Source organism: Heteronotia binoei, chromosome 4 (genome assembly GCF_032191835.1).
Source record: "Heteronotia binoei isolate CCM8104 ecotype False Entrance Well chromosome 4, APGP_CSIRO_Hbin_v1, whole genome shotgun sequence".
Classification (NCBI taxonomy): Eukaryota; Metazoa; Chordata; class Lepidosauria; order Squamata; family Gekkonidae; genus Heteronotia; species Heteronotia binoei.
In genome coordinates, this window is record NC_083226.1 from 169,218,786 (window position 1) to 169,244,953 (window position 26,168).

Consider the following 26,168-nt stretch of genomic DNA (forward strand, 5'->3'; position numbering starts at 1 on the left):
TGAAAAAATCTATTACGTTAGACCAATGGGCTCAATTTTGGAAAAATAATTATAAGGTGATTAAACCGATTAATTTTAGAGAGAATGCTTTTAAACTTTTCCACAGGTGGTATGTTACCCCTGTGCAACTGAATAAAATAAATTCAAAGTTCTCCCCCAACTGTTGGAAGTGTAAGACTCGGATAGGATCGTTTTTTCATTTATGGTGGAGTTGTGAGCAGGCCAGAAGGTATTGGATAATGGTACATAAACTAATAACTGAGGTACTAAGAGTTAATTTTATTTTGAAACCAGAAGTAATGTTACTCTCGATGGTTCGAGATGAGCTCCCACGGGAAGATGAGTATATAACGATATATATTGTGACGGCGGCTAGAATCCTTTATGCCTCGGTCTGGAGACAGGACAATGTGCCACAAAGGGAAGATTTAATCCAAAAAATAAGGAGCGTAGCAGAAATGGACATTCTTTCAAATATGGTGAAAGGCTTATCGAAATGTGATGCTGCAAAAAAATGGGAGAAATTTTATTTTTGGGTTGAAAATAATTGTTTATCTAAGTGAGGTGTGATAATTATTGGTTTTGTATAAATAAAATATATTGATAGATTAATATAAGTTAATATTCAATTTATTATTTGAATGTAACTTTAATGTGCTCAATCACTCTCTATTGGATATGTTTTTCTATTTTATGTCTCTTGTAGTGGTGGTGGTTTGTTGATGTTCTTATTTTGTTTGTTAAAAGAGATTTTTTTTTCTATGTGCTGAAATAATAAAAACAATTAAAATGTATAAAAAAAAAAAAATCTGTCCACCTCACGTAAAATTTTGTAAACCTTTATCGTGCCCCCCCCCCCCCAGTCATTTCTTTTTTGAAACTGAAAAGTCCCAGTCTCTTCAGCCTTTCCTTGTAAGGAAGGTGCTCCAATACCTTAACCATCCTCTGGACTTTTTCCATCTCTGCAATGTCCATTTGAGATATGGTGACCAGAACTGTACGCAGTATTCCAGGTGAGGAATACTGGAATTTTTTTTGTAGCAGGAGCTCCTTTGCATATTAGGTCACACACCCCTGATGTAGCCAATCCTCCAAGAGCTTACGGGGCTCTTCGTACAGGAGCTACTGTAAGCTCCAGGAGGATTGGCTACATCGGGGGCGTGTAGCCTAATATGCAAAGGCAGGGGTGGAATTCTAGCAGAAGCTCCTTTGCATATTAGACCACACCCCTCTCACGTAGCCAATCCTCCAAGAGCTTACGGGGCTCTTCGTACAGGAGCTACTGTAAGCTCCAGGAGGATTGGCTACATCGGGGGCGTGTAGCCTAATATGCAAAGGCAGGGGTGGAATTCTAGCAGAAGCTCCTTTGCATATTAGACCACACCCCTCTCACGTAGCCAATCCTCCAAGAGCTTACAGGGCTCTTAGTACAGGGCCTACTGTAAACTCCAGGATTGGCTACATCAAGGAGGTGTGGCCTAATATGCAAAGGAGTTCCTGCTACTAAGAAAGCCCTGGGCCTCACCATAGATCTACACAGGGCATGACAATGTTGGCCATTTTATTTTCAATCCCTTTCCTAATAATCCCCAACACAGAGTTTGCCTTTGTTCACCTCTGCAGCACCCTAGGTTGGCACTTTTAGTGAGCTGTTCACTATGGCCATGAGATCTTTTCCCCTCTCAACCTCACCGAGTTCAGACCCCATGAGCCTCTACTTGAAGTTGGGATTTTTTGTCTACTCCTTACTCTGCTGCTAGGGGTGCCGGCCTCCAGGTGGGACCTGGGGATCCCCTGAGATTACAGCTAATCTCCAGACGACAGAGATCAGCTCCCCAGGAGAAAATGGATGCTTTGGAGGACTCTATGCATGGCAGGTGTGTGGGATTAGGCCAAGTAGGCAGCCGCCTAGGATACCACCTGGCCTAAGGGGTGCTGCTAGGGGACCCTCTCCCCACATGCAGCGTGTGTGCTCCTTGGAGCCTGTTTCCACAACGGAAAGCAGGCTGCATGGACCGCGAATGCTGCCTGCCTCGTTTTGTGCTCCCCAGGTCTATTACAGACCTGGGAAACACAAAAGCGGACAGCACCTGTGCAGTGTGCTCCTCGGAGCCCAGCAGGATAAATTAACCAATTGAAAAACTGAAGGAGAGACAATTGCAGTTGCTAAAAACTGGCTTCTGTTGGAGTTGTCTGCTGCCATTCATCCTTCTAACAGAGCCATGGGGTGGAAGCCATAGTTCAGTGGTAGAACATCTTTCTCGCATGTACAAGGTCTTATCACTGGAAACTCCAACTAAAAGTAGAAATGGGGATGTGAAAGTCTTGTCCCTGGCACCTCCAGCAAAAAGGATCAAGTAGAAATGGTCATGAGAAGGTCTTGTCCCTGGCACCTTCAGCTAAAAGGATCAAGTAGAAATGGTCATGTGAAGGTCTTGTCCCTGGCACCTCCAACTAAAAGGATTAAGTAGAAATGGTCATGTGAAGGTCTTGTCCATGGCACCTCCAACTGAAAGGATCAAGTAGAAATGGTCATGTGAAGGCCTTGTCCCTGGCACCTCCAACTGAAAGGATCAAGTAGAAATGGTCATGTGAAGGTCTTTTCCCTGGCACCTCCAACTGAAAGGATCAAGTAGAAATGGTCATGTGAAGGTCTTGTCCCTGGCACCTCCAACTGAAAGGATCAAGTAGAAATGGTCATGAGAAGGTCTTGTCCTTGGCACCTTCAGCTAAAAGGATCAAGTAGAAATGGTCATGTGAAGGCATTGTCCCTGGCACCTCCAACTGAAAGGATCAAGTAGAAATGGTCATGTGAAGGTCTTTTCCCTGGCACCTCCAACTGAAAGGATCAAGTAGAAATGGTCATGTGAAGGTCTTGTCCCTGGCACCTCCAACTGAAAGGATCAAGTAGAAATGGTCATGAGAAGGTCTTGTCCTTGGCACCTTCAGCTAAAAGGATCAAGTAGAAATGGTCATGTGAAGGCCATGTCCCTGGCACCTCCAACTACAAGGATCAAGTAGAAATGGTCATGTGAAGGTCTTGTCCCTGGCACCTCCAACTGAAAGGATCAAGTAGAAATGGTCATGAGAAGGTCTTGTCCTTGGCACCTTCAGCTAAAAGGATCAAGTAGAAATGGTCATGTGAAGGCCTTGTCCCTGGCACCTCCAACTAAATGGATCAAGTAGAAATGGTCATGTGAAGGTCTTGTCCCTGGCACCTCCAATGGAAAGGATCAAGTAGAGATGGTCATGTGAAGGTCTTGTCCCTGGCACCTCCAACTGAAAGGATCAAGTAGAAATGGCCATGAGAATGTCTTGTCCCTGGCACCTCCAACGAAAAGGATCAAGTAGAAATGGTCATGTAAAGGTCTTGTCCCTGGCACCACAGCTAAAAGGATGAAGTAGAAATGGTCATGTGAAGGTTTTATCCCCGGCACCTCCAACTGAAAGGATCAAGTAGAAATGGTCATGTGAAGGTCTTGTCCCTGGCACCTCCAGCTGAAAGGATCAAGTAGGCATGGCCTTGGGTTAGCCATAGCTCTTGCAGGAGTTGTCCTTGAAAGAGTTGTCCTCTCAGCCCCACCCACTTCACAGGGTGTCTGTTGTGGGGAAAGAAGATACAGGAGATTGTAAGCCTCTTTGAGTCTCTGATTCAGAGAGAAGGACGGGATATAAATCTACAATCGTCTTCTTCTTCACTTGCAGCTGCTGGAATAGCCTTGGGTCAGCCATAGCTTTCTTAGGAGTTGTCCTTGAATGGGCAGCTGCTGTGAGAGCCCTCTCAGCCCCACCCACCTCACAGGGTGTCTGTTGTGGGGGAGGAAGGGAAAGGAGATTGTGAGCCACTGTGTCTCTGATTCGGAGAGAAGGGCGGGGTATAAATTTGCGGTCTTCTTCTTCTTGGAAACTCTTGGAGATTTGGGGGTGGAGCCTATGGAGTAGGGATGCCAGGCTTCTGGTGGGACTTGGGGATCCCCCAGATTTACAGCTCATCTCTAGACGACAGAGATCAGTTCCTCAGGAGAAAACGGATGCTTTGGAGGGAGGACTCAATGTCAATGTACTCTGCTGAAGTCCCTGTCCTCCCCAGGTTCTACCCCCAAATCTCCAGGAATTTCCCAAATTGCAGCAACTCTACCCCCCCTCCTCTGGTGGCTAAGGGGTACCATGCCATAGCACCCCACCCTCCAAAAGTATCCATTTTCTCCAGGGGAACTGATCTCTTTATTCTGGAGATGAGCTGGAATTCCAGGGGGAGTCCCAGGTCCCTCCCCACCCCTGAGACCGGCATCCCTGAGTGATAAAATGTCTCCTCAAGAGCAAACCATGAACATATATGAACATATGAAGCTGCCTTCTACTGAATCAGACCCTCGGTCCATCAGTATTGTCTACTCAGTAAAGTCAGTATTGTCTACTCAGACTGGCAGCGGCTCTCCAGGGTCTCCAGCTGAGGTCTTTCACATCTATTTCCCTGGATCCTTTTCAGTCGGAGATGCCTGGGATTGAACCTGGGACCTCCTGCTTACCAAGCAGATACTCTACCGCTGAGCTACCGTCCCTCCCCTTCTTTGGTCAGCAAGCCACAGTTGACTTATGGCTACCCCTGATGGGGTTTTCAAGGCAAAAGACATTCAGAGGTGAACATATAAACATACGAAGCTGCCTTATACTGAATCAGACCCTGTGTCCATCAAAGTCAGTCTTGTGTACTCAAACTGGCAGCGGCTCTCCAGGGTCTCAAACTGAGAGCCAGTCTGGTGTAGTGGTTAAGGGTGTGGACTCTTATCTGGGAGAACCGGGTTTGATTCCCCACTCCTCCACTTGCACCTGCTGGAATGGCCTTGGGTCAGCCATAGCTCTGGCAGAGGTTGTCCTTGAAAGGGCAGCTGCTGTGAGAGCCCTCTCAGCCCCACCCACCTCACAGGGTGTCTGTTGTGGGGGAGGAAGGGAAAGGCGATTGTGAGCCGCTCTGAGACTCTTCGGAGTGGAGGGCGGGATATCAATCCAATATCTTCATCTACCTCACAGCGTGTCTGTTGTGGGGGAGGAAGGGAAAGGAGATTGTGAGCCGCTCTGAGACTCTTCGGAGTGGAGGGCAGGATATCAATCCAATATCTTCATCTACCTCACAGGGTGTCTGTTGTGGGGGAGGAAGGGAAAGGAGATTGTGAGCTGCTCTGAGACTCTTCGGAGTGGAGGGCGGGATATAAATCCAATATCTTCATCTACCTCACAGGGTGTCTGTTGTGGGGGAGGAAGGGAAAGGAGATTGTGAGCCGCTCTGAGACTCTTCGGAGTGGAGGGCGGGATATAAATCCAATATCTTCATCTACCTCACAGGGTGTCTGTTGTGGGGGAGGAAGGTAAAGGCGATTGTGAGCTGCTCTGAGACTCTTCGGAGTGGAGGGTGGGATATAAATCTAATATCTTCTTCCTTCCTTCAGGGTGTTGGTTGTGGGGGGAGAAGACATAGGAGACTGTAAGCCGCTCTGAGTCTCTGATTCAGGGAGAAGGGTGGGGTATAAATCTGCAATTCTTCTTCTAGCTAAGGTTTTTCATGCTTATTTGCCTGAACCCTTTTTAATTGGAGCAGGGCTTTTTTAAATACAGGAACTCCTTTGCATATTAGGCCACACACCCCTAATGTAGCCACTCCTCCAAGAGCTTACAGTAGGCCCCGTACTAAGAGCTGTGTAGGCTCCAGGAGCATTGGCTGCATCAGTGGTGTGCGCGGCCTAAAATGCAAAAGAGTTCCCGCTGCAAAAAAAAGCCCTGAGTTGGAGATGCTGGGGATTGAACCTGGGACCTTCTGCTTACCAAGCAGATGTTCTACCACTGAGCCACCGTCCCTCCCTAATGAGATAACTTTTCATTTAATTTTTATAGAGATGGTAGCTTGAAAGACAAAAAAAAAGCTAAAAGACTTGTGGCAACACAAGCATCCATTTTCCTGCACCCCCAGCGTCTGGGTAGGATTTGCACAGTATTGGATGTGGAGTGGAGTATTGTGATCATCCATCTCCTGGATTTTTCTGTACAGACAACAAAATCTGGGAGGTGACAGATAACGACAGCACAATATCCATCAACGCGTGCAGATCCGACTGCAGCAGCAAAAACGGACTCGGGTTATCACGGTGGTGTATTTCTTGTACGCAGGGGTGGAATTCTAGCAGGAGCTCTTTTGCACATTAGGCCACACACCCCTAATGCAGTGAATCCTCCAAGAGCTTACAAGGCTTTGTTTTGTAAGCTCTTGGAGGATTGGCTACATCAGAGGGGTGTGGCCTAATATGCAAAGGAGCTCCTGCTAGAATCCCACCCCTGCTTGTATGCATCACAATGGAACAGTCCCCCTCCCCCAGATTTGTGTGTTTTGGTTTAATCTCATGAGGTGGATTCTCTGCTTTTCAGTTCTATTTGTTAGAATCAGGCCTCATTTTCGGCAGGAGCTCACAGGAGTGGAGCTCCGGAACCTCTACATTTTATTGTGCTCTTTCTTTCTTTAATCCCCCCCACCCAATACTTGCTTCTGGGCTCCATGGTTCAAACCCCCTGTGAGAATTTTGCTGAACTCTTAAGATTTGGCAAACTTTATAATATTTCCCCTCACAAAAAATGGGGAAATAACCAAAACATATAAGCAGACAGATGGAAATGTTCCTCATGCCACTGTGGCCGCATAGGAGAAAGTCATTGAAAGAGTATTCAAGAAGCATTTTAAGGGAGATGCTGAGCTAATATAATGTAGTGCACCTTCCGGTGATGTCAGGGGTGTGCGGCACAGGCAAATGAGTTGTGCAAATGAACTCCGGCACCTCTTTTTCGACAGCATGACCCCCTGGTTAGAATGGTAGATTGTGTAAGTTCCCTGGTCCTGAAGCTGGCTGCTCGCATCTCTGTTATCTCCTGGCTAAGAAAGGGAAGTTGTTTTGGACACAGCTTTTTCGTCTTTTTCCTGAGGGAACATGGCTGAACAGAGTTCCGGAATCTCTTTGTGGAAGCTAAATTCTCAAAAAATGTTTGAAAATTCATGAGAGGTATTCATGTTTCTCCTTCATTTCCCTCTTGAGCGTCCAGGCACCTCTTTTTCCAGAAAAAAGCCCTGCACAGAACCTGTCTCTGTTGTGTGCACCTAGGAATAAGGACCCTGTTTTTGATTTGCAAACAGTCAGGGCTTTTTTTTTAGACTACCAGGGAGCAAGCCTACCAGGGAGCAAGCCTTCTCTGCAATGGCCCCTCGATGGTGGAACCATCTTCCAGAGATGGTGCGAGCCCTGCGGGACCTGAACCAATTCCGCAGGGCTTGCAAAACATTTCTTTTCCAGCTCGCCTTTGAAACAGAACCCGGTAACTAGTTACCTAGCCATCTTGTGGATATTATAACTTATAGTATTTATAGCACCTATTTTATCTATTTTATTTAATTAGTTATGTAACTGATTATATTTAAATTGTTGTGTATATTGTTTTATTTGAATCATGGAATGCCATATCTGTAAGCTGCCCTGAGCTCGCCTTTGGCGGGGGAGGGCGGGATATAAAAATAAATTATTATTATTATTATTATTATTATTATTATTATTATTATTAGGAATGCACAGGAACACAGTTCTGTCTGGCTTGCTGTGTGGTCTACTATGCAAATGAGTTCCTGCTGGGCTTTTTCTACAAAAAAAGTCCTGTGTGGAACAATGTGATGTCAAGGGTGTGTGGCCTAATATGCAAATGAATTCCTACTGGAATTCATTGTGGAGCAATGGTGATGTCAGGGGGTGTGGCCTAATATGCAAATGCATTCCTGCTGGGCTTTTCTACAAAAAAGCCCTGTGTGGAACAATGGTGATGTCAGGGGGTGTGGCCTAATATGGAAATGTGTTCCTGCTGGGCCTTTTCTACCAAAAAGGCCCTGCTCACAGTATGACCCATGGTCTCCGGGTCTGAAGGAGCACGTATGATGCAGCTAGCAATTAGAACCATAACCAAGAAATCAGAAGGACGTTAAGACAGAGAGGGGCAGCTGTAAAGGAGCTAGAAAAGATTCTTAAGTGTGAAGGTGTGTCACTGGCAACCAAGATCAAAATAATTAATGGTTTAGTATTCTAATTACTTATGTACGGGAAGGGCTTTTTTTTGTAGCAGCAGCTCCTTTGCATATTAGACCACACCTCTTGATGCAGCCAGTCCTCCTGGGGCTTACAATAGGCCCTGTACTAAGAGCCTTGTAAGCTCTTGGAGGATTGGCTACATCAGGGGTGTGTGGCCTAATACGAAAAGGAGTCCCTGCTACAAAAAAGCCCTGTGTCTGGGCATGAAAGTTAAGAACATAAGAGAAGCCATGTTGGATCAGGCCAGTGGCCCATCCATTCCAACTCTCTCTGTCAAAGAGTGACTGAAACCCAGGGGCCACCAGGAGGTCCACCAGCGGGGCCAGAATTCCAGAAGCCCTCCCACTGCTGCCTTCCAACCACCAAGAATACAGAGCATCACTCACCCAGACAGTGTTCCATCTATACCTTGTTCCCTAGTCCTAAAGCCAGCTAATATTTATGGACCTCTGTTCTTAAGAACACAAGAGAAACCATGTTGGATCAGGCCAATAGTCCATCCAGTCCAACACTCTGTGTCACACAGTGGCCCAAACCCAGGTGCCATCAGGAGGTCCACCAGCAGGGCCAGAATTCCAGAAGCCCTCTCACTGTTGCCCCCCAAGCACCAAGAAGACAGAGCATCCTTGTCCCAGACAGAGTGTTCCCCCCATAGCCCAACACTCTTAACCACTATACAACACTGGCTTCATTGAACATCAACAGGTCAGTCTAGGGTTTCCAGCTCTCCTCGGCCACTGGTGGGGTATGGGCAGGGGTACTGTTGCCAACTCCAGGTTTGGAAACTCTTTCAGATTTAAGGACAGAGACTGGGGAGGGCAGGGACCTCAGTGGGGTACAATCAAAGCAGCCATTGTGTCCAGGGGAACTGATCTCGGTTGCCTGGAGACCAATTGGAATAGCAGGAGCTCTCCAGGTCCCGCCTGGAGGCTGGCAACCCTTGGTGTGTCCCATGGAAGAATGTGCTGGCAGATACTCGAATTCACTCGGAACTGACTGTATTCTTGGGGAGCAGCAGATGGTCTAGGAAACTAGACCGTTAATCCAGCCAAATTATGGCAACAGATGTTCCAAGATGTTTGCATTCCGATTCAAACTGTTAGCCCTCTTGGATGTACCTCTTTCCTTATTAATTAATAAAAGACATGCAGGAACGTTTTTTTTTAAAAAAGAGAGAGAGAAATTTGACTTGAGGGGGGGTGCCTGCCAAAAGATCCAGAGCATTTTCTTTCTTTCTTTCGTTAAAAAAAAGATTCGTCACACGAAGGTTCTTTCCTTCCCACCTGGCTTCTCCGTTTGTGTTCGATGGCTGATCTCCAAAGCAAAAACAAAGCAAGTTCAAGAAGAGGAGAGGAACGCTCTGCTCAGTGTATGCTGCTGGACTACCCTCAGGGGTCATTTTGTAGACAAAGAGGTGCCGGGGCTCATTAGCACAGCTCATTTGCATAACTCATTAGCACAGGGCTTTTTTTTGCAGTAGGAACTCCTTTGCCTATTAGGCCACACCCCTCTTATGTAGCCAATCCTCCAAGAGCCTACAGGGCTCTTCGTACAGGGCCTAATATAAGTTCCAGGAGGATTGGCTACATAAGAGGGTGCGGCTTAATATGCAAAGGAGTTCCTGCTACAGAAAAAGCCCTGAATTTGCATATGCCACATCCCCCCACATTACTGGAAGGTGTACTAAATTACATCAGCTCAGCACCTACCTTAAAAGCACATTCAACCTGTGCTGGAAATGCTGCACTGGTTGTCTATAGCGTTCTGGGTTCGCTTCAAGGTGTTGGTTATGACCTTTAAAGCCTTATATGGCCTGGGACCTGCCTACCTCTGGGGCCGCCTTTCCCCATATGAGCTCCAGAGAGCAATATGGTCAAGTTCACAAAATCTTCTCATGATCCCAGGGCCAAAAGATGCTTGGCAATCTACTTCTAGAGCTAGAGCCTTTTTGGTAGCTGCCCCTGCCCTGTGGAACGCTCTCCCCAAAAACATCAGGGCCCTGTGGGACTTGCCACAGTTCCACAGGGACTGAGACAGAATTTTAATATCTAATTGTGTGTGTGTGTGGGATCACTACACCCCCCCCACACAGCATTGCTATTTGAACCCATCCCAGTATAAATATAGAGCACCGAATAACATCTAAGAACACTAATGCATGTAGTGCTAAATACGAACTAATAATACTGATGCCATCTTGGATCTTAGGGATTGCAACTGTAATTTATGAAATGATTTAAACGATTTTATTGTGATTCTATTTTTTAATTCTATGTTGCTTTAACTGTTGTTAGCCGCCCTGAGCCCGTTAGGGGATATAAAGATAATATATAAATAAATAAATATGCTTCTTGAATTATAATTGTCAGAATAAAACCTTACTCCCATTATACTTTTAAAATCACTTTTTCCTATGTGGCCACAGTGGCATGATGAAAATTTCCATCTGTCTTGCTTGACATGTTTTGGTTATTTCTCTATTTTTTGTGGGGGAAAATAATAGAAAGTTTGTCAAATTTTTAGAGTTCAGCAAAATTCTCATAGGGGGTTTGAACCATGGAACTCAGAAGCGAGTTTTTTTTTGGGGGGGGGGGTAAGAAAGAAAAAGATATTGGATTTATATCCTGCCCTATACTCTGAATCTCAGAGCGGTCACAATCTCCTCTACCTCCCCCCACCACAATAGACACCCTGTGAGGTGGGTAGGGCTGAGAGAACTTTTTACAGCAGCTGCATTTTCAAGGACAACTCTGCAAGAGCTCTGGCTGACCCAAAGCCATTCCAGCAGCTGCAAGTGGAGGAGGGGGGAACCAAACCTGGTTCTCCCAGATAAGAGTCCGTGCACTTAACCCCTGCACCATATTACAATAAACACCAGGGCTTTTTATTATTATTATTATTATTATTATTATTATTATTATTATTATTATTATTATTATTATTATTATTATTATTATTATTATTATTATTATTATTATTTGAAAAGGAACGCAGTTGCAGCTGGATTGGTGTCAGGGGGTGTGGCCTAATATGTAAATGAATTCCTGCTGGGCTTTTCCTACAAAAATCCCTATGTGAAACAATGGTGACATCAGGGTGTGTGGCCGAATATGCAAATGAGTTCCTGCTGGGCTTTTTCTGCCAAAAAAAGTCCTGATAAACACAATAACATTTAGAGATTCTGGAACTCCACTCCTGTGAGCTCCTGCCCCAAATGAGGCCTGGCTACCATCAAGACTCTTGACAGTCTACAAAATAGTTAAAGACAGACGGGGAAAAAGACAGAGAATGCCCTGCGCCATGCGCCTGTTGGAGAGCAACGTGCGCTGCGGGGAAGATTGCTGGACCGTAATGATGTGCCCTTGCCGTATGGAAATACCCGCTAGCCAACCGCAGTGTCCTCTCCGGTACGCAGAAGGGAAGACGCGGCTTCGGTGGGAAGAGGGAGAGTTATTAATGCCTTTGCCTCAGGGAGGGAAGCGGATAATGGATGGTGGGACAGAGGCCGTGCTTTGTCATCAAACGAGGGGCCTGAAAGATGGGGGCACGCTGGAATATTATCAGTCATCCCTTGATCAAGATGTAAGACTGTCAAAGTCCTTTTCTCCTTTCCCTCTGCTCCGGTGAGCACCTTGCAATCGGAGATGCAGTAGGAGGCTTGTCTGTAAGAGGTCCACCTCAACCTTTATTCCCCCTCAAAATGAGACCTCTAGGCCATTGCTGGGTATTCGTACTGTGCATTGCATCTCCATTTTTTGCATTCAAAAATCTAGGTAAGGGTGAGGCTACGGGTATATTTGGACAGGCTGGAAGAAGTGCTGTGGGGCACTGGATGAAGAGTGGGGGACAAGGATATATCATTTGTTTATCCTTCCTTGGGTATATCCTTCCATTCCTGGGTACATTCTTCTATTCCCGGGTATATCCTTCCTTGGAGGTTTTTAAACAGAGGCTAGATGGCCGTCTGACAACAATGAAGATCCTGCGAATTTAGGGGGAGGTGTTTGTGGGTTTTCTGCATTGTGCAGGGGTTGGACTAGATGACCCTGCAGATCCCTTCCAACTCTATGATTCTATGATCACGTTCCTTCTCCCCAGAGGATCCTGGGAATTGTAGTTTTGTAAACAGTCCAGGGATCTGTTCCCCCAAAGTTCTGAGCACCCCACCCAACTAAAGTGCCTATGGTTCTTTGGATGGTAAGCTACAGATTTTCAGGCTGATATAAGTATCTATTACAGAAACATCCAACATTCTAAATCCCTGTGAGGGGCCCCAATCCCAGGCACCTGGTGTTTTGGCCACTGAGTGACACAGAGTGTGAGACTGGATGGGCCATTGGCTTGATTCAACATGGCTTCTCTTATGTTCTTCTTAGGCTGCCAAGCCCTCGGTCCAGGTGGGGGTTCCCCTACCCGGGCAATTCCCAGCCCACTGGCCCACATTGATGTCACCCAGAAGTGATGTCATCACACCGGCGATGGCGCGCCGTGGCCACTCTAGGCGTTTCCAGGAAAACTCTATGGTTTTCCCAGACACTCTAGCCATATGGGAGGGAAAACTCTATGGTACAATAGGTACCATAGAGTTTCCCCCTAAATTCACAGCCGCTTTGGAAAGGGAACAGCATGGCATTATACCCCATGGAAGTCCCCCCCCTCCCCAAATCCTGTCCTCCTCAGTCTATACCTCAATATCCTCCAGGTATTTCCCAACTTGGAGCTGGTAACCATATTGATAACAAGTCTAAATAGGTGCACAATACAGAGAAACAATTTCTCAGCTAGCCGTCTCTGTTGATGCAATATACTTAAGAAGAGGACAGTTTTCGCGTTGATCTGAGAAGCGCTTGTTGCGGAGAGAGGTTGGCGCATTCCTTTCCCCCCCCTCTCTTTGGCTTCTCTGCCAACCCTTCGCTTGCCTCCTTTTTCTGTTTCCAAGAATCGATGGCTGAGAGGGGGGGGGGGGAGAAAGAGAGAGAGAGAGAGGTGTCTTGGCCAACGTTCCTGAGCCTCCATCTCCCAGAGGTCCCCTTTGACATGCACTTCCTCTTGGCAATGTAGAAGAAGGCTCTACTCTTCAATCTTCCTTCCCATTCCCCTTTTCCTTCCACCCACCTCCCTCCCTTATTAGTTTTAGTAGGGCTGGGTTATTTGTTTAGACCATAAGTCAAAAAAAACAAAATTGCAATTTGGACGGATGACAAATGGAGGTGCACGTCCATTTGTCATTAGAACAACACGCTGCATTAGTTTGAAATTATTTCTGCCCTGCACAAAGCAGACGCAACTTTTGTTTTTTTGTAACTGTTGAAGTGACCAGTTGGTAATACCTGCAAACAAGTGGTCAAGGTAGAAACATAGAAATAGAGAGCTGGAAAGGACCCTAAGGGTTATCTAGCCTGACCAATGAAGGAAATTCACAATTACCTCCCTTCCCGTCTCAGTGACCCCTTAGAGAGCCAGTTTGGTGTAGAAGTTAAGTTATTTCTCTTTATCTGTCTTTCCTTCCCACAAGCTGGCTGTAATCAGGGCTTCTTCTTCTTATTCTCTCCCTTTGTCTCTCACACTTTAGACATGGCCTTCCATGGAGACACATAAGAACATAAGAGAAGCCATGTTGGATCAGGCCAATGACCCATCCAGTCCAACACTCTGTGTCACATAAGAACATAAGAGAAGCCATGTTGGATCAGGCCAGTGGCCCATCCAGTCCAACACTCTGTGTCACACAGTGGCCAATATATGTGTGTGTATACACACACACACATATATATATACTGTGGCTAATAGCCACTGATGGACCTCTGCTCCATATTTTTATACAATCCCCTCTTAAAGCTGGCTATACTTGTAGCCGCCACCACCTCCTGTGGCAGTGAATTCCACACGTTAATCACCCTTTGGGTGAAGAAGTACTTCCTTTTATCCGTTTTAACCTGTCTGCTCAGCAATTTCATCGAATGCCCACGAGTTCTTGTATTGTGAGAAAGGGAGAAAAGTACTTCTTTCTCTACTTTCTCCATCCCATGCATTATCTTGTAAACCTCTATCATGTCACCCCGCAGTCGACGTTTCTCCAAGCTAAAGAGCCCCAAGCGTTTCAACCTTTCTTCATAGGGAAAGTGTTCCAGCCCTTTAATCATTCTAGTTGCCCTTTTCTGGACTTTCTCCAATGCTATAATATCCTTTTTGAGGTGCGGCGACCAAAACTGCACACAGTACTCCAAATGAGACCGCACCATCAATTTATACAGGGGCATTATGATAATGGCTGATTTGTTTTCAATTCCCTTCCTAATAATTCCCAGCATGGCGTTGGCCTCTGTAAGCGGCACGGCACATGTCTCTGTAAGTGAAAATGCATGAGGCGACTCGGGCAAGGTTGATCAAAGCTCTTTATTAGCGATTACACCATGGTAATGGTTAAACAAAGACGGCAGAACTGGGCCAATGGGGCCAACAGCATACATGCAAAGTTCCTGCATTTGGATATCATTGGATCATTTGAACCAGCAGGGGGCTAGTGATTGGTCTGGGGAAGCAGAGATTTGGATCCCGCCTCCCATTCTTTCCATGTCCCCAAGCTCAGTCCTAAAGGCTCCAAAGAGCCAGGCAGGAACTAGCAACCCAAATTAGACACAATATCACATACACAACAGCAGGTCTCTCCTGTAGAGACAATGCCCTCATATTCCCCCACACACGATGCTGGACAAGTTGGCCATTTGTGAGAGGGGAAAAACCCTTTAGATTAGGCTTCTTTAGAGCCAGTTTGGTGTAGTGGTTAAGTGTCTGGACTCTTATCTGGGAGAACCGGGTTTGATTCCCCACTCCTCCCCTTGCACCTGCTAGCATGGCCTTGGGTCAGCCATAGCTCTGGCAGAGGTTGTCCTTGAAAGGTTGTCCTCTCCAGCCCCACCCATCTCACAGGGTGTCTGTTGTGGGGGAGGAAGGGAAAGGAGATTGTGAGCCGCTCTGAGACTCTTCGGAGTGGAGGGCGGGATATAAATCCAATATCTTCTTCTTCTTCTTTCTCTCCTTTCCGCTGCAACCTGAATGTGAATGGGATCCGCCTAATAGATCCAGTGGGTAACTGTGTTGATCTGAAGCAATAGAATTAAGCGGGGGTGGGATCCTAGCAGGAGCTCCTTTGCATATTAGGCCATACACCCCGATGTAGCCAATCTTCCAAGAGCTTACAAAAAAGTGCCTTGTAAGCTCTTGGAGGGTTGGCTACATCGTAGGGCTGTGGCCTAATATGTAAAGGAGCTCCCGCTAGAATCCCACCCCTGGAATTAAGTTAAGAGCCCAGTGGCACCATAGGGTTTTCGAGGCAAGAGATGTTCCGAGGTGCCTCTGGGTAGTGACCTTGGTATTCCTTGGAGGACTCCCATCCAAATACTGACCCCGCTTAACTTCAGAGATCCAAGGAGACTGGGCAAGGTCAGTTTTAGGGAGGGGCCCCGGGTACTGCCGGAGGGGGGGGACACCAAATTGGGTATGGAGCCCATTCTATACTATGGGTCCATAAGATTGAATGGGCCCATAACGGGGTGTCCCACCATGTTACTCAGTGATGTTATCGGTGCAGGGGTGTGTGCCAGACGTTAGCCTCGCGTAGTGGGCCAGACAGTCTAAGGCTTGCCCAGCATGCAGGAGGTCCATGGTTCAGTCTGGGGCATCTCCAGGGCTGGAAAGATTCCGCATGCGCTTCTGCCTATTCATTTCGAGGAAGACACGATGCCGATTAGGATCTCCATCGAAATGAACCGGCGATACCTGCATACGCAAGAAACCCATTTGGTGTCGAGAACAGGGCACATTCGGGGCCAAGGAGGAATGGCCATAGGTCCAACGAGGGTTGCCAATCCCCAGGTGGGGGCAGGGGATCCCCTAAGGGTTCTGTGACTAAACCAGCCTCCAATGTGCTCAACAAATTCTCATTAAAGTTTATAACAGAAACATAAACAAACACTTAGAGCAATAAATTGTACATAAGATGAAGTCATACAATAAGCATGGTCCTTGAAAAGGACAAAATAGGTGAAGTTCTATAATATGCACAGTCTTTCTTGGGACCAATACTCCTTCAAATGGTTTCAACCAAGAACCGGCAAGATAGAGTCTTCTTCACGAATCATACTGCTGTAGAAAAAAAGCCAACAGTAGCAGACAGCTACTCTCTGCCTCCGTTTCTCTGAAGCTTCCACAGGCCGAGTGAAGAAGAATACAAACTAAATATACAAATAATACTTACGGAAATAATTTCAAATGTTCAAATGAACCATTTTACCTTAATGCAAAAAATTTACAAAATTGACAATGGAAATCAATCCTTCAAGTGCAATGTCAGCGATGTTTATAATGTGGTGCTCCAGCGACCGTTAAAACCCACTATACATGCATACAATATAAACACATTTACAGGTGTTCAAAGTTAACATACTCGTTTAAAGGAGCCACATCAAGTCTACTGATGCTGCAAACACTCATATAAAACAGGACAAATCACATTCATTGTTTAAACCGTTTGGTTCGAGAGAATTACATTTAAAAATCCAGAATGCCTCATGTTGTAAGGGGATCCCCAGGTTTGGAGGCCCTCCCCCCCCACTTCAGGAAAAGCGGGAGACAGGGAGGAAATGTCTGCTGGGCACTCCATTATTCCCTATGGAGACCGTTTCCCATAGGGTATAATGGTGAATTGATCTGTGGGTATCTGGGGAGCTGTTTTTTGAGGTAGAAGCACCGGATTTGCAGCATAGCATCCAGCGCCTCTTCCCAAAACACCCCCCCCCCCCAAATTTCAAAACGATTGGACCAGGGGGTCCAATTCCATGAGCCCCAAAGAAGGTGCCTCTATGCTTCATTATTTCCATTGAAGGGAAGGCATTTCAAAGGTGTGCAGTCCCTTCAAATGTGCTGGCCAGAAATCCCTTCGGAGTTCAATTATGCTTGTCACAACCTTGCTCCTGGTTCCACCCCCAATGTCTCTCAGCTCCGCCCCCAAAGTCCCCAGATATTTCTTGAACTGGACTTGGCAACCCTAGGTCTAACCCGGAAAATCTTATTCTACATCAGGGTTGTTTTGATTTGATTCTCTTTGGAGAGTTGCAGTTGAAACGTCTCCCCTTTCTCCCCCTCTCTCCACAGAAGTGTAAAGCAGATGCTTCAGACAGCATCAGATGCGCGACAATCTATCATTTCGTCTGAAGTATGTTCATTGAGTATATCAATAGTCAGATTTACTCCCCCTGTGTGCACCTGAGAGAGATATCCCAGGGCTTAGTTAAAGATCATTGCCTCTATTCATCATCTCATCACTGATTTCACCGTCTCTTTAATCTCTAGATGATTCTGTTGGGAGCCAATGATTCCTGTAGTCTGAGAGAGAGGAGGAAAGGCCCAGGAGGCCAAGTGACGCTCCTGAGGCTTCCAAAGTTAGACAAAGAGGGCCACTTTGGATGCAGAACTTTATTCTCAGGGATCCGTGTCTGGATTTCCAGTCTGTCTTCTGGTACTCATTCTTATTGGTCTATTCCACACCTGCTGGAGATGAGTACTGGCTTGCAGGCTCTGAGCATTGAGCGCCAAAAGTCAGGCAAAGTGGAGAAGTTCAGTCCAAGGTCAGAGGTCCAGAAGTCAGGCAAGACAGAATCAGTAGCTTAGAGTCTATTGTACATGCTGTATCCATGCCTAGCAGCCTCTCTTGGTTGACTTTATGGCCCAACACCTAAGGGTCATGCTTGCAACATGTTATTCATAAGCAATCCTACAACTACTCATATTTGTTATCAGTAAGCAGCTGGAGTTGGGCCAGGAGGCATGCACTTTTCCGTCTTGTCTGTAGCTCTGCTCTCAATGGGACAGCCATAGCTCTGGCAGAGGTTGTCCTTGAAAGGGCAGCTGCTGTGAGAGCCCTCTCCAGCCCCACCCACCTCACAGGGTGTCTGTTGTGGGGGAGGAAGGGAAAGGAGATTGTGAGCCCCTCTGAGACTCTTCGGAGTGGAGGGCGGGATATAAATCCAATGTCTTCGTCTACCTCACAGGGTGTCTGTTGTGGGGGAGGAAGGGAAAGGAGATTGTGAGCCGCTCTGAGACTCTTCGGAGTGGAGGGTGGGATATCAATCCAATATCTTCTTCTTCCTGCATTGGGTTGCTTTGGGCTAGTGCGGTGGTGGTGGCATATGCAAATGAGTTATGCTAATGAGCTGTACCACCTATTTTTCTACAAACCGAACCCTGGAGGCGTACAATGGCAAACCACCTCTGAACATCTCTTGCCTTGAAAACCTTATAAGGTCACTGTGAGTTAGCTGCAATTTGAGGGCACTTTGTACCACCACCAAGGCAACATGACCCAAGAGGGGATATCCCAACACGTGCCCCCTCCCCATCTGAACACGTGGGCTGAGGTGTGGAATCCCAAGCGCACGGCACAACCTTCATTCATTTCCCAGCTGTGGCGTCGCCCAACTGTAATTGTGCATGAAAACTTCGGAGAGCCAGAAGATATTTCTCTGCCGATGAGACGGTGGTTGCGCCGTTATGGCGGAGGGTGTTCTTTTCCATTAGACCGAAAACTTTTCATCTCTAACCTTTGAAGGTGACCCATGGTGAAAAGAGTGTCATATTTAGCTTTTATAAAGAGCTCTGCTTTCATGAATGTTTTATTGTGGGGTAAATATCACATTCTCTTAACTTATTTACATCCGCTCGGGCATCACAGAAGACTTGTCGGCATTAAATATTCATCCTCCTCTTTGGTGAATCTATGCTTTTGTTGGAAGTAAAGGCAGGCCACTATCTCTCTCTCTCTCTCCTCCCCTCCCCTCCAATCAGAAACCACATGTCTTCGGGGGGGGGGGGGCAGGTGAATCGGATGTGTGCTATCAAGTGTTTTCTTTACTGATTCAACGTGGCTTTGGAATTTAGGTGAACTGAAATGCCATTGATTTGCAGTGTTCTCAGGTGCATTGCAATGGATCATACAATCATAGAGTTGAAAAAAGAAGAAGAAGAAGATATTGGATTTATATCCCGCCCTCCATTCCGAAGAGTCTCAGAGCGGCTCACAATCTCCACTCCCTTCCTCCCCCACAACAGACACCCTGTGAGGTAGATGAAGATATTGGATTTATATCCTGCCCTCCACTCCGAAGAGTCTCAGAGCGGCTCACAATCTCCTTTCCCTTCCTCCCCCACAACAGACACCCTGTGAGGTAGATGAAGATATTGGATTTATATCCCGCCCTCCACTCCGAAGAGTCTCAGAGCGGCTCACAATCTCCTTTCCCTTCCTCCCCCACAACAGACACCCTGTGAGGTAGATGAAGATATTGGATTTATATCCCGCCCTCCACTCCGAAGAGTCTCAGAGCGGCTCACAATCTCCTTTACCTTCCTCCCCCACAACAGACACCCTGTGAGGTGGGTGGGGCTGGAGAGGGCTCTCACAGCAGCTGCCCTTTCAAGGACAACCTCTGCCAGAGCTATGGCTGACTCAAGGCCATGCTAGCAGGTGCGAGTGGAGGAGTGGGGAATCAAACCCGGTTCTCCCAGATAAGAGTCCGCACACTTAACCACTACACCAAACTGGAAGAGGGGGGGCATACAGGCCTTCTAGTCCAACCTCCTGCTCAACTTAGGCTGATTCTGCGTTGAGCAGAGGTTTGGGTTAGAGCCGGTTTGGTGTAGTGGTTGAGTGCATGGACTCTTATCTGGGAGAACCGGGTTTGATTCCCCACTACTTCAATTGCAACTGCTGGAATGGCCTTGGGCCAGCCATAGCTCTGGCAGAGGTTGTCCTTGAAAGAGCCCTCTCAGTCCCACCCACCTCACAGGGTGTCTGCTGTGGGGGCAGAAGATATGGGAAATTGTAAGCCGCTCTGAGTCTCTGATTCAGAGAGAAGGAAAGGAAAGGTCCCCTGTGCAAGCACCAGTTGTTTCCGACTCTGGGGTGACGTTGCTTTGGCAAAGTTTTCACGGCAGACTTTTTACGGGGTGGTTTGCCCTTGCCTTCCCCAGTCTTTTACACTTTCCCCCCAGCAAGCTGGGTACTCATTTTACCAATCTTGGAAGGATGGAAGGCTGAGTCAACCTTGGGCCAGCTACCTGAACCAGCTTTCGCTGGGATCGAACTCAGGTCGTGAGCAGAGAGTTCAGATCACAGTACTGCAGTACTGCTGCTTTACCACTCTGCGCCACGGGGCCACTGCTTCAGAGAGAAGGGCGGGGTATAAATCTGCAGTTCTTCTTTTTTATCTTCTTCTTCTATGGCCCCTTCCAGCTCTATGAATTGCTTACCTAAAGGATAGTGCTTTAATGGCCAACTGGCCACAAGCAGTGTCTTAGTATGTGAGCTGAAATGAACGAGTGACGTCGCTGAAATGAACAAGTGCCTGTGAGTGACGTCATCATGCCAGTGACATCGGGGGGAGGATCCTGCCCCCCGCTGGCCCAATGTGGGAACCTCAGGAACTTGGTAGACTTCCTTAAAGACTAACACAATTTGTGGTGGGGGTAAGTAGCTTCTGTGAATCACTGAAGAAGTGAGCAGTGACTCGGGAAAGCTCATCCCCTGCCACAAATTTTGTTAGTCTTTAAGGTGCTACATCAGGGCTTTTTTTTTTTTGTAGCAGAAACTCCTTTGCATATTAGACCACAAACCCCTGATGTAGCCAGTCCTCCTGGAGCTTACAGCAGGCCCTGTGAGAAGAGCCCTGTAAGGAATTCTAGCAGGACCTCCTTTGCCTATTAGGCCACACACCCCTGATGTAGCCAGTCCTCCTGGAGCTTACAGCAGGCCCTATGAGAAGAGCCCTGTAAGGAATTCTAGCAGGACCTCCTTTGCCTATTAGGCCACACACCCCTGATGTAGCCAGTCCTCCTGGAGCTTACAGCAGGCCCTATGAGAAGAGCCCTGTAAGGAATTCTAGCAGGACCTCCTTTGCCTATTAGGCCACACCCCCTGATGTAGCCAATCCTCCTGGAGCTACCAGTAGGCCCTGTGAGAAGAGCCCTGTAAGGAATTCTAGCAGGACCTCCTTTGCCTATTAGGCCACACCCCCTGATGTAGCCAATCCTCCTGGAGCTTCCAGTAGGCCCTGTGAGAAGAGCCCTGTAAGGAATTCTAGCAGGACCTCCTTTGCCTATTAGGCCACACCCCCCCTGATGTAGCCAGTCCTCCTGGAGCTTACAGTAGGCCCTGTACGAAGAGCCCTGGAAGCTCTTGGAGAATTGGCTGCATCAGGGAGTTGTGGCCTAATATGCAAAGGAGTTCTTGCTACTGAAAAAAGTCCCGGTGCTACTGGATTCATGGTCTTTTCTCCTTCTTGTCCAGCATCCTCTTTCCTGATCCAGCCATCTGGGAACCCCACAAGTGGTGTGTGCGGGCGGTCCTTTCTCCCTGAAAGCGTTTTCCTTGCTCAGTGGATAGAGGGCACCTATCTATTCCGGAGAGTGCGGAAAAACTAAGCCCATTTGCCAGCTGGTGACAAATGCCGGAGACCTTCGACGTTATTGATTTGAAAACCTTTTGTGTGTCTCTTTTCCCCCTCTCCATTTAAAGGAAAACATTGATTCCCCGGCGTTGCCCCTTGATCCTGACGAAGATTAAGGTCAAGGTTTACGCTCAGGGCTTCTGCGGGAGAAGCAATCCCGTAGAAGGGAGCGTGTGTGGTTGGGGAAGGGGACATAATGGAATTCAAAGCCTCCAGTCCCTGGACAGGCCTCTCCATGGAGGGGGGAGAACATCTGGGGCGGAGGATGAGTCCCAAGGCTTGCATATCAAACTGCAAATTGCAGCTTCTCCCCCAGAAGCGATCTTCGGCGAAGGGGCCGTGTTTCTTGAAGCTTTCTTTGTTTTGTAGGACAGTGCTGTCCTGAACACCATTCAGGCATCTTTCTGGCTTTCCTTCAACAGCCTGAGGACTGCTGCCGATATCCAGATGGGCAAATGAGTAAGGAAAATCCTGTGGAAAAAGAACCATAATGATCTCATCTACAAAACTCTAGAAGTGTTACCACAGAGAAGACCCCAATAGGAGTCAAGCCGCACCTTGAAGACCAACGAAGTTTTGTGTTTTAACAATTTATTAAGAACATATGGTTACAATATTTAATTATCTTTTTCTTATACTAACCCATATGATATTTCACCCCCCCCTCCCTCCAATATTGACTTCCCCGAAGTTATACATTTGAGTTTAATTCTAAAGGTACCACTAACCTATCAAAATGTAATACTTTTGATTATTACTAAAAAATTGTCCAGTGTCTTTTTACGTTCCACTCTTTCTCCATATATCCTTTGAATTTCTTCCACTCCTTTTTGAAGAAGTCTAAGTCATAGTCTCTTAAAGTTTTAGTTAATTTGTCCATCTCACGCCACGATAAAACTTTCACAATCCAATCCCATTTCTCTGGTATTGTTCCTTGTTTCCAAAGCCGCGCATACAATGTCCTAGCAGCTGAGAGCAAGTACCAAATTAAAGTCCTGTCTTCCTTTGGAAATTTTTCTAATTGTAATCCAAGCAAAAAAGTCTCTGCAGTTTTCTTGAAGTCATAACCCAAAATTTTGGAGATTTCTTGTTGTATCATCTTCCAAGACCAACGAAGTTTTATTCCGAATGCAAGCTTTCGTATGCAAGCATACTTCTTCAGACGAGGGAATGGGGGACGGTGGGCTGAAATACATGTAGTTGGCGGGTTGTGTAAACTGATACAGGAGCACCTTCAAGTAGGACTGCTATGAAGTTTACGTTCCGAATAAAACTTGGGTGGTCTTAAAGTTGCCACTTGACTCCCGCTTTGTTCAACTGCTTCAGACCAATACGGCTGCCCGCTTGGAACTAAACTGATACAAAGTTAGGGTCAAATGGCGAAATAGTGTAATAAATTGGAAGACCGTTTGGTCTGGATAGCAATTAAAGGTAATAAAAGTTGCCTGTTGATTGCTGTTGCTGCAAGTCTAGGTAAAACTAAAGGACATGCATTTCCTAGTGATGTTCTTCTCCATTAGCACTTGGTTGCTCTTAAAGGTGCTTTCTTTGTATCTCTCCCATGGGATCCAGGGAGCTGGGCAAAGGAAGCTCTTGCTCTTTCCCTCCTTCTCCAGGGGACCAGGAAGGGGAGGAGGCTCAGCCAATAAAAGGAAGTGAGGCTTGGCTCAGTAGCTCTACTGTGTGATTGAGAGAGCCTGGCAAAGCAAGCTGTGCCTCCCCCCCCTCTTCCCCAGGGGAGGAGCCTCAGCCAATGGAGAAAATAGAGGTTTTGCTCTGTAGCTTCTGTGTGCAAGCCTTGCAAAGAAGACGAAGAATTGCAGATTTATACCCCGCCCTTCTCTCTGAATCAGAGACTCAGAGCGGCTTACAATCTCCTATATCTTCTCCCCCCCACAACAGACACCCTGTGAGGTGGGTGGGACTGAGAGGGGTATCAAAGCAGCTGCCCTTTCAAGGACAACTCCTGCAAGAGCTATGGCTAACTCAAGGCCATTCCAACAGGTGCAAGTGGAGGAGTGGGGAATCAAACCTGGTTCTCCCAGATAAGAGTCCACACACTGGCTCTCCAAAGCAAGCTGTGGTGCAGAAGGGAGCAAGAGGGAGGGAGAAGGAAGCAGATGACAGCCAGCTGCTTGGGGGCCTGATAGGAGCCCTTCGGGGAGGCCTGATTTGGCCCCTGGGGTGCATATTTGACACCCCTGTTCTAGCCCCTCAACCATCTTGGATGCCTTCTTCCACACTTTTCTTCACCTCTGCTGTGACCAGGGGTGGAATTCTAGCAAGAGCTCCTTTGCATATTAGGCCACACACCCCTGGTGTAGCCAATCGTCCAAGAACTTACAAAAAAAGAGCCTTGTAAGCTCTTGGAGGATTGGCTACATCAGTTGTGTGTGGCCTAATACGCAAAGGAGCTCCTGCTAGAATTCCACCCTTGGCTGTGTCTACTGTGCCTTGGAATTTTATGCTTCTGTGGACAGACACATTAGCAACTGGGCTATATTATGAAAGGGGTAAGCCTTTTTAAAAAAATGTTTGCTAACCTCTGAACTCTCTTCCTAGAGACTTGGTTTCGGCGGCGGTAATAACCGCCCGATGCCATCTGCTAATCTCTCCATTAAAGCCCGTCCACCTATTTCCTACACGGAGCCTGATGCCTGTATTTAGGCAAAAGCAGGGGCTTTCAGAGCCATTAAGGGCTCAAGCTGAGGGGAAATTTCTTATTGCTGCAGATGTTTGGATGCCAAGAGGGAGGCTGTCGCTCTGGGCATTGGGGCAACCTGTTGTTTAGCGTATCCCACAAATGCAAGGCTTACCCTCTCGGGGCTGTATTGAAATACGTTATTAGCAAAACCGAGCAGGTATGAAAACTGTGGTAATCGTCCTTCGTTATTTCCTGCGTCGGACATTTTGCCTCAACGGCTCATTTTGGATCACTGATGGTTTCTGAAAAGAATCCTGTCCTCTGCCCTCTTTTCTGCTCCTTAGTGGTGCTTTTTGTGGGTCAACACAGAAATCTTCCTGCTCTACCTATCTGACCCTTCAGTTTGGTGTGGTGGTTAAGTGCGCAGAACCGGGTTTGATTCCCCACTCCTCCACTTGCACCTGCTGGAATGGCCTTGGGTCAGCCATAGCTCTCATAGGAGCTGTCCTTGAAAGGGCAGTTGCTGTGAGAGACCTCTCAGCCCCACCCACCTTGCAGGGTGTCTGTTGCGAGGGTGGGGGAAGGTAAAGGAGATTGTGAGCTGTTCCGAGACTCTGAGATTCAAAAGTATAGGGCAGGATATAAATCCAATATCATCGTCGTCTTCTTTTTCTTCTTCTCCTTCATTAACTCCCCTCTGATATACCGATCGGTAACAATCCTTCTAATGAAAAAAGAATCTGCTCCATTTTCACGGCATTTTCACGGCATCAGTCTTTCAAATGCGCTTTAGTTTAGTTTAGTTTGAGCCAGAAATTCTTGAATTAACCTGTATTTTGGTTGGATTTGTTTGTACATTTGCCACATCCAAGTCTGTAGGGTTTCCATTGGCTTCTTATCCCTATCAATGTACAAAGTCTGGGGTTGCCAACTTCCAGTTGGTAGAGTTCTCCTGGGATTGCAACTGAACTCCAGGCAACATATATCAGTTCACCTGGAGAAAATGGCGACTTTGGATGGGGGTCTCTATACCATTAGAGAGCCAGTTCAGTGTAGTGGTTAAGAGCGGTGGACTCTAATCTGGAGAACCAGGTTTTCCTCCCAACTCCTCCACATACAGCTGCTGGGTGACCTTGGGCCAGTCACAATTCTCTCAGAATGTTCTCTCAAGAGCAGTTTCTGTCAGAGCTCTCTCAACCCCACCTACCTCACAGGGTGTCTGTTGTGGGGAAGGGAAGGGAAAGGCGATAGTAAGCTCCTCTGAGACTCTGAGTGAAGGGTGGGGTAGAAATCCAATCTCCTCCTCCTCTTCTGAGAGCTAGTTTGGTCTAGTGGTTAAGTGTGCTGACTCTTATCTGAGAGAACCTGGTTTGATTCCCCTCTCCTCCACTTGCACCTGCTGGAATGGCCTTGGGTCAGCCACAGCTCTGGCAGAGGTTGTCCTTGAAAGGGCAGCTGCTGTGAGAGCCCTCTCCAGCCCCACCCACCTCACAGGGTGTCTGTTGTGGGGGAGGAAGAAAAAGGAGATTGTGAGCCACTCTGAGACTCTTCGGAGTGGAGGGCGGGATATAAATCCAATATCTTAATCTACCTCACAGGGTGTCTGTTGTGGGGGAGGAAGGGAAAGGAGATTGTGAGCCGCTCTGAGACTCTTCATAGTGGAGGGCGGGATATAAATCCAATATCTTCATCTACCTCACAGGGTGTCTGTTGTGGGGGAGGAAGGGAAAGGAGATTGTGAGCCGCTCTGAGACTCTTCGGAGTGGAGGGCGGGATAGAAATCCAATATCTTCATCTACCTCACAGGGTGTCTGTTGTGGGGGAGGAAGGGAAAGGAGATTGTGAGCCGCTCTGAAACTCTTCGGAGTGGAGGGCGGGATAGAAATCCAATATCTTCATCACCTTCTTCTT

At 47.1% G+C, this 26,168-nt stretch overlaps 1 long non-coding RNA gene across 1 annotated transcript in view; it reads left to right on the top strand.

Moving 5' to 3' along the window:
- Nucleotides 1-8,727, top strand: part of LOC132569783 (uncharacterized) — a 463,235-nt gene extending 454,508 nt beyond the window's left edge. The window contains exon 2 of the long non-coding RNA XR_009555288.1: nt 8,572-8,727. This is a non-coding gene — a long non-coding RNA (uncharacterized LOC132569783). The remainder of the gene's footprint in view (nt 1-8,571) is intronic.
- Nucleotides 8,728-26,168: the final 17,441 nt, after the last annotated feature.